General features: G+C 38.5%; 1 long non-coding RNA gene across 5 annotated transcripts; it reads left to right on the forward strand.

Moving 5' to 3' along the window:
• Positions 1 to 5,990: 5,990 nt before the first annotated feature.
• On the forward strand, positions 5,991 to 10,252 carry LOC121139732. Of its 5 annotated transcripts, XR_005876648.1 has the most exons (6): positions 5,991 to 6,083; positions 6,864 to 6,962; positions 7,857 to 8,254; positions 9,300 to 9,430; positions 9,836 to 10,014; positions 10,160 to 10,252. It is a non-coding gene; the product is annotated as an uncharacterized LOC121139732 (long non-coding RNA). The 5 variants fall into 5 exon arrangements; XR_005876646.1 differs by lacking the exon at positions 9,836 to 10,014; XR_005876647.1 differs by lacking the exon at positions 9,836 to 10,014 and having other exon boundaries at positions 7,857 to 8,232.
• The last annotated feature ends 3,174 nt before the right edge of the window (positions 10,253 to 13,426 follow it).

A 13,426-nucleotide genomic window follows, 5' to 3' on the forward strand; every position in this document is an offset into this window, starting at 1 on the left:
TTCAGGTGGTCTAGGGACTCAAATGTCAGGATTGCTTTGGAAGTAAGCGCTGTTGCCTAAGAGGCCTCCATGTCTAGAGTACAGAGTGGTGTTCCTTGTCTTTTTCTGTATGCGTGTGCATCAATCTAAATTAAAATGTCTGAATCTTACAATGACCATTTAGAATAAGTTGGGCCTTGGGTAGTAGATCAGTATTTATCCAGGGCATACAAATGGACTTTGGGTGCCCATCCAACAATGAGGGAGGCTTTCTCACCCTGGACTCTTGGGGGAGGGTCTAGGCCCTGCCCTGGATGAAATGACAGACTATGGATACCACCCATGGAGGGCCTCACCCTACTTGGGGAAATGAGGGGATATTGGGGGGGGGGTTGGTGGGAGGGCATGGGCGGGGAGAAGGAAAAGGGAGAGGGACCTGGGATTGATATGTGAAGCAACCTTGTTTCTAATTTAAATTTTAAAAAAAATTAAAAAAAAGAATAAGTTGTGGATACCCCATGATTCTGCAGGTTTATTATTTTTTCTCAAGACCTGCTATGAAATATAGTCATGTTGTGGATATAGGTCAGATTTGATTAGCTTTTCATCTTTCGTTAGTTACTCACAACTTTTTTAAATCATCACAGTCACTTTGAATTTCCATTACCACGTTATGTTCTATGCAAATCCATTTGAAGCAGCCTTCATAATATATTGTAGGTAAATCATTTATAAAATTTCTATTTTAAATTTTATTCCATAAGAAATGTGTTTATCTCCAGGTGGGTTGTTATCAGTCTTGATTTCAGTCACAGGATTTATCAATTCCCCTTACAGCAGTCAGAATGGGTCTTATACAGTAGAGATTAGATCATGTCTCACTCTTCTTTAAAATCCTCAAAGATTCTTCATTTGGGTCTGAAATAAGTTTTTAATTATAATCTGCTTTGGGGAGAACCAACTGCACTTCTGTTTATGAAGAGTACTAAGCCCTCAAATGAGCAATAAATGTAGAATCCACCTGGAGTCATGCCTTATCTCTTACAAGGTCTCTCATATAACACTTCCCTGCACTAATTTGAACATCATGTAATTATTCACAGACTATTGAATGTTAGAGGCAGCTGTGCTTACTAGATTATTTGGATTATCCAAGAAAAATATGAAAAGTCAGTGGCTAGATACAATAAAGCAAACAATATTAGAGAAAAGAATCATCAGACCATGTACCCAAAGAAGGGTCACTGCACACAGAATACTTTTAGTTCCAAATTACCAATGAAAATAAGATGAGAAATATTAATTTAGTAATTGCTTTAGAAGACTAAATGCAGAGGTTTTCCTAGAATAATTGTGATTCATTTGAATTAATTCTTGAGAGGGAACATCAGCATAACATTTTCACAAGGAAAATGGGGAATAACACTAAACGGTATTTGACAGAATATAATCTGTATTGAAAATAAATCAGAAAGCATCATGTAAGGGGACTGTAAGACTGAAGGAATGCAGGACATGTATTTTCTACTTAAAATTTGCATAGACCAGCCTAAGCACATGTTTAATTGAGGTCAATATGGACAGTGACAGTGAATAAAACTGCTATTAAGAGGACGAACACACAAACTGAGCCTCAAGAAACAAGTTAGAGGAGGAAGCTCCCAAAACCTCATGAAACACATATTATCTCTGGAAAACATATGTTCTCTTCATTGTCTAAATTCCTTTGATGTTTTCTGGTCACTGTTACTTTAGAAAGCTTTAGAATGTTACTAACACGGGGAGGCTTTTAACCCATGTATTCTTTATTAAAAAGGCACCTCTGCCTTTAATAAGATCCTTTGATATTGAGAAAGGCTTTGTGGGCCTGAGTACAGTGAGCCTCAATCATATGTTCCTAATGTCAAAGTAGTGTCATAACACATTAGGGATGCACTGCTCACTGTGTTCATGGAATCTTACATCATCTCTATTGGCACAAACACTGGCATCTACTTACTTGCTCCACTCCAGAACAAACATGAACATAGCTGACTGTGTTCAAGCATTGTCAACAAGACTGACATTAAAATAATGAAGGAAATTTAATTTCAATGTCCAGGCTTGGTTCATGAACAATATGCCTGATTATTAAAATTTATGTGAGACTTTCACATATCCCTCTAACACCTTTTCTGCCTACCGTTCCCTCTCAAAGTCATTACATAGTCTTTCTACCTTATTTTATTCTTTATGTCTTTCACATCATGTATCTCAATCCATGCCCTTCATTAGCCCATCCCTTTGTATCTACTGTCAGCCCTTGCAATCTCCCTCACAAAATAAAATTTAAAAAAAAATAAGAGAAAAAAGAAGAACAAAAAAGAGAAGAACAAAAAAGAGAAGAAAACTTCAGTCTCATCATAAAAGCTACAGTGTGACACAGATGGTCACACAGTAAACCCTTTTATCCATGTGTCTTTACTTTCATGTGTTAATTGCAAATAGTTAGTATCTGGTTCGAGGCCTCTGGTGTAGGCTACAATAACAATGCTTGTCCCTCATTGAGACTTATCTTGGACATCCTGTGCTATGGTTATCCTGCACCTTGGTCTGCATGACTGGACCCTTCACCTGCTCCAGAAAACTACCAATGGTGGTGATGTTAGGTTAAAGCAATGCATAACCTTGATTTTGGGCCTGGGTAGTTAGTTGCATGGTTCGTCAGCCTGCCAGCTCTCCCTTGTCCTCACCAACAGGGGGAGCTCTCCTGCATTGCCCTGGCAAATTCACCTCATACAACAATGAAAAAGGGACAGGGAAACTTATCTTGCTTTCATATCTTCAGAATCAGCTCTCCCACACTTTCAAGGCCAGATCTACTGTGTTACTCAGGCATGGTTGGGCCACTCTCCCAAGTGCTGCAGCTGATAAGGTTCAGGGCCAGCTCTCCCCTTCTTATGGCCTCAGGTTCATCTCTGTCACCTGCCTCAGGCATTGACGGGGTGGTCATTACATTTTAATTGTGACTGTTAAACACATATTCACACCTGCTTATAAATATCATGTGTTGAACCCATCTAGTATTACTTTTCTGTGTATGAACTTAGGGTTGACCACTTAAAATTGGGTATAGGCTAGACTGTCTTAGTAGAAGTCTAAGATGCTCTCCCTCAGTGGTCATTGATTTACTCTATTTCTTCATCTAGGTGTGGAGCCTTATGTGATTTCCACCAACTATGTGAGCATGTCAATTCGTGTGGTTATTGTGCTGGTTGTTTTTAGAGAAAGCTTATTGAAATTTTGGGGTACAGTTCTCCATCATATATGAAGGATCCCCTAGTCATCTGCTTTTTCAGTCTTTCTGCTCCAATTTCCATAATGTTTTCTGAGCCTTATGTGTAGGGGTTATGTTATAGATGTTCAGGTGGGGTTGGGCATCCTATGGAATTTATTCTCTGACCACTTGAACATATCTGTGTAATATGTCTTGGTTACAAAAGCAGCTTCTTGGATGAAAGTAGAGAGCTGCACTTGTCTGTGAGTATAAGGATAAATATTTAGAATGTAGTTAGATTTCTCTAGGGAGACTATTGACTGCTTTCCTTTATTAGCAGCATTCTTGTTACTTTCAGGATGCTATGGGAGCTCATCTTCAGGCAGGAAGCTTCTAGCATTGCTTAAACCTGATTCTGCCTATGTGCAAGTGCATGGTGTCATCTGTAATAAGTTCATGTTATGGGAGGCAAACAAAGACAATGGCAATAGGTGATATTGTTTTGGGGCTCTCTTGTACCCACAACTGTAAGGGATGTTTTCCATGCCAGGTAGTGTGATTTTTGTTAGATAGGCTATGCCTCTTGGTGGTGTGTTGCAACCAAGAAGTACAACTTCATTTAAACTGTACATGTATTTGGATTCATACACATTTATGTTTTTCTCCATGTATCTTAAATAAAAGTAAATTTCTTTCCTCATTTCATTTAAAATATTATTTATGACACTTTATCTTTTTTCCTTCTGTATTGCCCTTCTTAATAGTACAATTCTCTCCATTTTTTCCATTTCCCCTCATAGCACCATTGTCCTACCATTGCTTTGTCTAGAATTCCTTCTCTTCCACCATGCATTTTGGTATTTTTATTTCCTTGGTTGCTGTGGTACCTCCTGGTTCTGTTTATCCACATTTAAAGATTCAGAAATATGATGTATAGAGGAAATAGAATGTATAGCATTTGTCTTTCTTGGTGTGAGTTATCTCACTCAGCATATTATTATCTACGACTATACATTTACCTGATAAAACTTATAGAACTGATTAACACTTTCACTGAGGTGACAGGATACAACAACAAATTTAAAAAGTAACATCCTGTCAATATACTGCTAACAAACAAACAAAACGAAGTACAAACATGAAAACAATCCTGTTCACAGTAGCAAGAAAACCTATCTATGAAGAAAGTTGACTTATCTTGCGAATATTTTCTCCATTGAAAACTCCAAATCTCAGACGAAAAGAGAGTAAGGAATGCCCTAAAAACTGAGAAAACTTCCTGGATCATGATTTGGTATGATTAACACTGTAACAATTATGATTCTAACAGAATTTAGAGATTCAATATAAAGCCAACCAAAATACCCATGAAATTCTTCACAGAAATAAAAGAATAATCCTAACATTTATACTGAACCATAAAACACTCTGGATAGTCAATTGTGAGGATAAGACATCTAGAGGCATTACGTTATCACATTCCAATCTGTGTTACACAGCTACAGCAACCAAAATAGTAAGATAACAGCAAAGTCAGACAGGTGTCCAATGGAATGAAACAGAAGATGCACACAGGAGTGTGCAGAGCTAAAGTCCTGTGACATTTGATGAAAATGCTAAAAACACACAGTGGAGGGAGGATGGCATCTTCAAAAATGGTGCTGGTGCAACAATGTCCACATGGAGAAGAATGAAATTAGATCTATATTTAATTTACCACCCTGTACAGAAAATCAACTCCAAGTGGATCACAACCCAAAATCCTGAAACTATTGAATTCAAACAGGCAGTACCATGCATGATACAGGAATGAGAAAGGAATTTCTGAATGGGGCTTCATCCTCACAGGAATTAAGGTTAATGAATGATTTTAATAGGATTTCATAAACCACAAAATATCTGAACAGCAAATGAAATGATCAAGTAAAGATGAAGGCAATATGTTGGGAGATAACCTTAGCTGGCTATACTTCTGTGTGGAGATTAATTTTCAGGATATTCAGGTCATGTAAAATACACAAACAAACAATAAAACAAGAAAATAAGTAGCTCAAGTGAAAATGAGCATGGGATCTAGAGAGGGGATTTAAAAAGAAGAAAGTAAAATAGCTAACAAGCACTACAACTATTGTTCAGCATTTTTACAAGATGTAGAATTTAATACAAGTATACTTTGAGATTTCCTCTTACACATATCAGAATGGCCAAGATCAAGAAAAGAGCTGACACCAAACTCTTGAGAGGAAGTTTGGAAAAGGGAACACTACCCACCATTGGTGTGATTGTAAACTATAGCCATAAGAATGGCAATGGGGTTGGAGGATTCTGCAAACCTAAATGTACATTTATTTTATAACCCAGACATTTCACATATACATACATATTGGCATATGACTAAAAGAATCAACATCCTACTCCACAGATATTTGCTCATTCATGCTTATTGTCACTCTCTTCACAACAGCTAATGAAGAGAAGCAACCTATATGCTACAGCTACTGAGTGGCTTGAAAATGTGTCACATGAACAATGGAATACATTTGTCTGTGAGGAGACAATGCCACTTTAACCTGATCACCACATTAAGTGATATTCCTTCTAGATAGGAAGTGTTGTCAATCTCCTCCACACCCCAGCCTGCTGAGCTAAAGTCTCAAAGAGAAATAGTGGGACAAGTTCTTCCAGTTGTGGAATAAAGATGCCATTGTTGGGCTCCTTATTATAAAGGGAATGGCCTTGCTTGTCCCAGCATTCACTTGAGCCAACTCCAGAGCCTGCTCCAAGATGCTGGCAGTTCTGTTCACAGCGACATTGTTGTTCCTGAGCTCAGCTCAGAGTCCCAGTGAAGGTATAAATCATTATAGGGTGGGATCTGGAGACTTTCAAAAGAAATAAGGGAGAAAAGAGAAGAGAAAGAGCAGAGAAAGGACAGAATCAGGAGAGAAGACAGCCCAGCAATTGTTTTATGATAAGGGTTAGAACACTTATATGCCCAGCACACAACATGCTTTTTTTATTTAATATTTAATCTGAGAACCATTGAATGCTTGAGCAGAAGAGCAGGATGGCCCAGTTTGTGTTTAAGAAAGTGCTCCACAGACTCTAAAGAGGCAGTAAAAAATGTCAAGCAGTTTGAGTATATTCTGATAATCAGTGTGAATGCTGAGAGCACCTAGCCTTGCTGTACAGAGGATGACATGCACAAAGTACAGATAGACACATCAGGATTCATCTAAACTTAGTGAATTACCGAAGAAATCCAATGGTCTAGACACTGAAGTGCTAGTCTCAGAGCCCAATGTGAATATTTTATGCAGGCCCACTTTCAAGATTTCAAAGTCCTTCAAGTAGTATGTGCTTACTTTGTATGATTTGTACTCCTTGATGTGCCTCTTGATAACACTAAGAATGAATGAAGAGACAAACTGATGAAACATATTTTTACTGTGACTATAAATGCACGGCATACTTAAGAAAAGGGAGCAGTTAGTTTTACAGATATTCATGGAGGATAAAAGAGATTGTATGATTAGAGCTAGGGTACAAGGAATCTGCACATGTTCTTGCATTCCTGAGTCTTACCAGAAGCATCTCACACACTGACTGATGAACTCATTTGTGCTTCTAGGGCATCTGTAAGCCTGAAACACTGTGATCTGAATTCACACTTCAACATTTACTTTATTTCTAGAGGTCTCCAATGAGGATCCTGCTGCTGTCCCTTCAGGTAAAGCTCAACAGATCATCCTTCATGCTGTGTAACTGTCAGTGTTTCAGTGTGCCATCTTATATTTTCTCTCTTAGGAAAGAATCAATATTAGTTTCTCTAAAGACTGAATCATTGTTGCTACCCTTGATACTGAGGAAAATGCCTGAGTTGAGCAAACTGAATGATAGAGAGACAAAGCTTCCATAACAGCAGAAGAAAGTTGCCTGTTTGCCATCCCAACATGACCACTGTGAGATAAGGCAGAAATCAAAAATGTCTTAATGCTGACTCTTCCGGTAGTGAGAGGGTCTGTGGTTTCCTTCTTCCTTCGTTTGTGTAAAAGATGAAGAAATATGTGGCTTTCCCTGTTTTCTCTGTTCTGCATTGCCCATTCACTTTGTATCTGTGTTTGATTTAAAATGAAATTACAAGTTGTCCCAACATTTGATGAATCTGGTGTAGGCCAGGTTGTTCTTCTCTTCATGTTTTTGTATAGATGTAAAGTATTGAAAAGCTAAATCAAATTTCATCCTAGGACTCAGAAACCAGGTTGCAAAGTCAGAGAGTACATAATGTGTATTTAATCACAGTTGGCAGCCTTCCTGTTGTTAATGTATTCTTCTTTTGCATTGCTGCCCTTTTGCCTTTGGGGGACATCTCATGTGATAAGTAAGGTCCCCAAAGTTTCCTGCTCACAACTGTAGCTCAAGCTTGTTCCAGGGTGCAAATGCAAAGCCTTCTGTCTCATTGGGATGTAGATTTAGAAAGTCAAAGAGCAAGGAGGAATGGAACAATGAGTTAGCAGTTGGCAGACAGGGTCTGGGAGAAAGGATTGTGTGATTAGGTCAGGGAAGGAAAACCAAAGGAATTCTTTCACCAGTGTGCTCTTATCTTCTGGCTCTCCCCACACAGACACCCAGGACCAAAGCCAAAGCCAAGTCTCAGAGACCTCTCCTGCCAATGAGGTTGAAAACAATGACCCATAGAAGAAATCCCAGGCAAAAGAGGGAGCAGTGTCCTCTGCTGCTGATGGGAATGAAGACAACAATCCACAGCAGGAAACACTGGCAGGAGGAGTTCAAGACCAATCTTCCCCTGCTGCTGAAAACCCACAAGGACCAGAACAGCAAGGAGGCCCCCAGCCTACCTCTTCTGACCCTGAGATTTACTGTAAACCTGCTGTTGAACGTGTGCCCAACAAGAGAAGGCATTCTCTCCCTACTGTCCTAAAACTAAGAGTACGCTTTTCTAGAGGATGGGAAGTGACAGTCTAATCAGCTTCATAGAGGTAATCTCAAGTCCTTGTTTAGGTAAGATGGTTTTGAGACTAATCATCCCAGTAATCCAGAGGTCAATGACAAGCATGAGTCAAATTACAAAACATAAAACCCCTTTCTTCTGTATTTTTCAAATCATAGTGTGAGTATTAGTTAACTGAGGCGACATGTTCCATGGCTGCATTTCTTGGTTTTCTTGTCTTTTTAAAGAGAGATTTATTCATTTCTTCTAATTTTTTGTTTGTATTTTCCTCCATTTCTTTAAGGGGATTTTTCATTTCTCCTTTAAGTGTCTCTACCAACTTCTTTTTCTTTTGATTCTTCAAGGTAGGGGTGGTCAGGTCTTTCTGTTTAAAGACCACTAGGTTCTCATGTTGCCATATTGTGCTTTAGGTTGTTGAATGTATCTTGCATTGGTACCTACCCACCTCTTCCTGCAGTTGGTACAGGTTGTTTCTTTGCCTCTTGATCCATTGTGGTTATATTATACATGATTTATTAAAGCTTGCCTGACCCTTCAGAAAGCAAAGCAGCCAATAATACTTTACCACAATCCAAACATTGCAGTTGGTGCCTGTTTCTCAGAGATCCTCTCTTGGACTGATTGTTGGTTGCAGTTGCTGTTTGTGTCTCGGGAATCACTCTTCTTCTACTCTATGTGGTCATAGTTTGTTTCTCAGGGAGCCTCTGAGGTCTCTACAGATGGATGCATGGATTTCTGGGCAGAGTAGGACTTGTAGATTATTGGGTCCTATGCAGGGGGCGGGGGTGTTGGAGCAAACTGCCTGCAGGAGGCTTGCCCACTGACTTGCTTGTGCAGCTGAAGCAGGTGACAGAAGATCCCCAGGTTTTGCCCCCGGGAAACATGGCCCAATTCCTAATATTTCATTCACATAATAGGATGGTATATGTGTATTGCTGTAGGACCTCTTTGGATAAGCACACTAGGGTACTTCTGCCTTTGAAGAACATAGCTCCACAGCTCCTGTTTCTCAGTGATTAACTTTGATTTGAGTTGGTTTGTAGAAGTACAGAAGCAACCTCCCTTTGGTTCTCTGTTTTCTGTGTTGACTTTCAGGGATCTCTCCTCTTCAGCCTGTAAAATCTGCCTCACTCATACCATTGATGCTCACATCCATTGTCTCTAAGTGATACCTTGGAGACAACTCTGACCTTGTCCAGATGTTTAATACCTTCTTCTTAAATTATGTAAGTCCAAGTTCCTCAAAACCTACCTTCCTAAGAAGACACATGGATGAATATTATGATTATTTATTATCTTAAGTTCCCATTCTTGTCCTTGAAATCTACTACTTTTAATCCTTTTGTAACACTCTTGGTAATATTACTTTGTGTATACATGGTTGTATATCAGGTAACATTCAACTTTACATAACTGATATTCTATGGAAAACTTTAGGATGTTTATATAAAAAGTCACATTTCATGGAAAACTGCATTGCTTCATTCAAGTATATTCCATGAGTTTCCCTGCAGCATATCTTCTTGGTTGTATCTTGCTATTTATATACTAAGCATATTTGGGGTGTTAGCATTGTACAATGCTGCATTACATGGCTTGCCATGATCTTCTTATTGTCATTCTATTAATAGACATTTGGGCTGGCTTCAGATATTCACCCAGCCGGGGTGCATTTCAGTGATCACATTTGAAAATATATCCTGGAACATTTTAAATCAGAACTCAAGGATGAACAAGCTAAGCCCCATCATTCAGTTTCTCTTCATGAGAAATAAATTAATTCTATTGTCTGCTCTGTGGCTGTCAAAAGGTAATATGAGGAAACAAGGAAAAAAGGAGGGGAAGGCATTGGGGAGAAGAGCATTTTTGTCTCTCACTTCAGTGGTGAAGTAGCAACCAAAACTCCAGCTTCTTCCAATTTTACACTAACTTTCCTCCTGTCTTTTCTGTTTCAGAGAGTGTCTGAGAAGCCTAGGTTCCTCAGAAAAAGAGGCCAATGAACCATTGTTGTCTGTCTACCTGGCCGCAATAAAATTTTCAGCTTTCGATTTCTGAGTATTGTCTGTATTTCTTCGTAATGAGGGGGGATACTAGAAAATGAGTGTTGGGTTTACAACATAAGAACATCCAGATAAACATTCCATGGACACTGGTGAAATGTAGCAAGAATTTTAAATCCCAGAGTCACATAATTGGGTTAATGCCAGTTCAGGCAACTTTTCCACTGTTGCTTAGTTTTTTCTGGGGTTATTCTTGTGTGTTCCTAGGAATTTCCCCATTGCAAGTTTTTTCGACAATGCCATAATGGCTCCCTCTATCAACTTTATTCTTCTCCCTTCTTTCTCCAACTCAACCATCCCATTCCCTCACATTTACCTCCCCATTCTCCTTTCTTCCTCACATCTCCCTTTCCACACTCTTTCTCATGCTCATGATTTACTTAGATCTTGTTTATTTCCCTGTACTGTGAATATCCATGATCTGTCTCTTAGGGTCCTTTTTGTGACCTGGCTTCTCAGGGGTTGTGGAAAGTAGGATAGTTTTCCTTTGCTTTGTGCCTAATATTACTTGTAAGTACATACCATATTTTTCTTTCTGGGCCTGGGGTACCACACACAGGGTGGTTTTCCTAGTTTCATCCAATTGCCTATAAATTCATTCTTTGATTGGTTAACATCTAGGTTTTTTCCAATGTCTATGTATTATAAATAGTGGTGCTATTAACACAGTTAAGCAAATGTCTTTGTGGTATCATTGTACATCCTTTGGGTATATGTCCAAGAGTGGCATCCCTGGGTCATGATTGATTACCAATTTTGTGAGAAACTGCCATACTGATTTCCAAAGTGGCTATGCAAGGTTGCACTCCCACTAGCAGTTAAAGAGTGTTTTTACTCCACATCCTTTTAGCATAAGCTGTCATTGGTGTTTTTTATTTTAGCCATTCTGATAGGTGTGAGCTGGTTTCTCGGAGTTGTATTGATTTGAATTGTCCTGCTGACCAAGGATGTTGAACAATTCCTTAAATGTCTTTTAACCTTTTGAGTTTCTTCTGTTGAGAATTTTCTGTTTATATCTGTATCCTTTTTTAAAATTGGATTATTTGGTATTTTTGTGTCTAGTTTCTATATATGTTTTGGAGATCAGCCCTCTGTTAGATATGGGGGTGTTGAAGATATTTTCCAATTCTGTAGGTTGCTGTTTTGTTTTGTTGACCATGTCCTTTGTTTTACAGAAGCTTCTCAGTTTCAGGAGGTCCCATTTATTAATTGATTCTCTCAGTGTCTGTTTTTTTAATGTTATATATAGGATGTAGTCTCATCTGCCAATGTGTTCAAGGCGAATTCCTGATTTGTCTTCTATGAGGTTCATTGTGGATTTTTGTTAAAATCTTTGATCATTTGGACTTGATTTTTGTGTATGAAGACAGATATGGATCTATTTGTAAGCTGTTATATGTCAAACTCAAGTAATGCCACCACCATTAGCTAAAGATGCTTTTTTTACATTATATAATTTTAGCTTCTTTGTCAAAAACCAGGTGTTTATTGGTGTAGGGGACTAATATCAGGCTCTTCAATTTAATTTCATTGGATGAATTTTATGCCAATACCAAGATGTTTTCATTATTGTAACTCTATAGTAGAGTTTGAAGTGAGGTGTGGTGATACCTCCACAAGCTTCTTTATTGTACAGGACTGTCTCAGCCATCCTGGGTTGTTTGTTTTTCCATATGAAGCTGAATTTTTTTCTTTTGAAGACTGTGAAGAAATATACTTTGATTTTGGTGGGGATTGTATTGAATCTGTAGATTGCTTTTGGTAAGATTGTTGTTTTTACTCTGTTGAACCTACCTATCCCAGAGTACAGGAGATCTTTCCATTTTCTCACATCTCCAGTTTCATTCTTCAAAGACTTAAAGTTATTGCCATACAGGTTTACACTTGTTAGAATTAATCCAAGATATTTTATGTTGTTCTGTGAAGGGTGATGTTTCTGATTTCTTTCTCAGTCCAATTACCATCTGTATATAGAAAGGCTACTGATTTTTTTAGTTAATCATGTATCCTTATACATTACTGAAGGTGTTTATTAGTTCTCTTACAGTAGTCAGGATGGTTCTTACAAAGTAAAGATTAGACCATATCTAACTTGTTTAAAATTATCAAAAATTCTTCATTTGGGTCTGAAAGTACTTTTCTTTCTCAGTCCAATTACCAACTGTATATAGGAAGGCTACTGATGTTTTTGAGTTAATCACTTACCCTGCTATTTTACTGAAGTTGTTTAACAGTTGTAGGAGGTCCTGTTTGGTAATAATTAATTGTCTTGTGGGAATTTGGTCCAACAGCCAACAATATTGGGATGGCTTGGCCAAATTATTGTGATTCTCTTAGATAACATGAACTAATAAGAACCTAAAGAAGGTATTGTTTACTCTCTTGGAAGTTTGTTGAATTCAGCTTAGAGATTACCCATTGCTTTATGTGAGCAATGTTTCAGAGAAGCAGATCAGAGTTGGTTCCCCAGGGGCATCAATGGAGCTGCTTTTGACAGTCTGGATTCCTCATTCTATCTTGTTATCACTTTATACAGATTCTGATATTCATAAAAGGTAAACACAATCCCCAGACTTCCCTAGATTCTCTAGAATTGGCATGTGAATATGGGTCCATCAGTCCTTACAATATCTAATGGAGAACCCACGACAGCTGAGGCCAAGCCCCAGAGGATTTTGCTCTCTACAGGTACACTTAGCACAGGGTCTGAATTGAGATCTTTGATTCATGAACACTGGAGAGCAAAGTCCTGGGAGTCTATAGGGAAGGGAAACTGCTCAATGAGTCATCAGATTTGATTACAGGTAAGAGCAGAAGAACTTAGAAGAATGCTTTCATGTGGAAAAGTGGAAGATTGAGACAATAGTAGGATCTTGTAGAGAATTTCCTCATGTTTATGAGTTTTTCAGGACACAGAATAAAAGTACTTGATCCAAGATACTACATGGGAGGGAACCTGGAGATCAGCGGTACTGAGCAGGGTCACAGGTGAGAAATTAACTAGAGAGAATACTGAAGGTGATAGCCAGGTAGACTTGTTCCTGTTATGTGAGTGACTTTGAATATGGCAGTACTGGGGGAAATTATCACAGTCCATTACTTTCTCATTCATAAAAGAGAATATGTGAGTCTCCCAAATGTCATTCAGCTCAAGTCTTTCCC

Source organism: Mesocricetus auratus, unplaced genomic scaffold (genome assembly GCF_017639785.1).
Source record: "Mesocricetus auratus isolate SY011 unplaced genomic scaffold, BCM_Maur_2.0 Super-Scaffold_100001, whole genome shotgun sequence".
Lineage (NCBI taxonomy): Eukaryota > Metazoa > Chordata > Mammalia > Rodentia > Cricetidae > Mesocricetus > Mesocricetus auratus.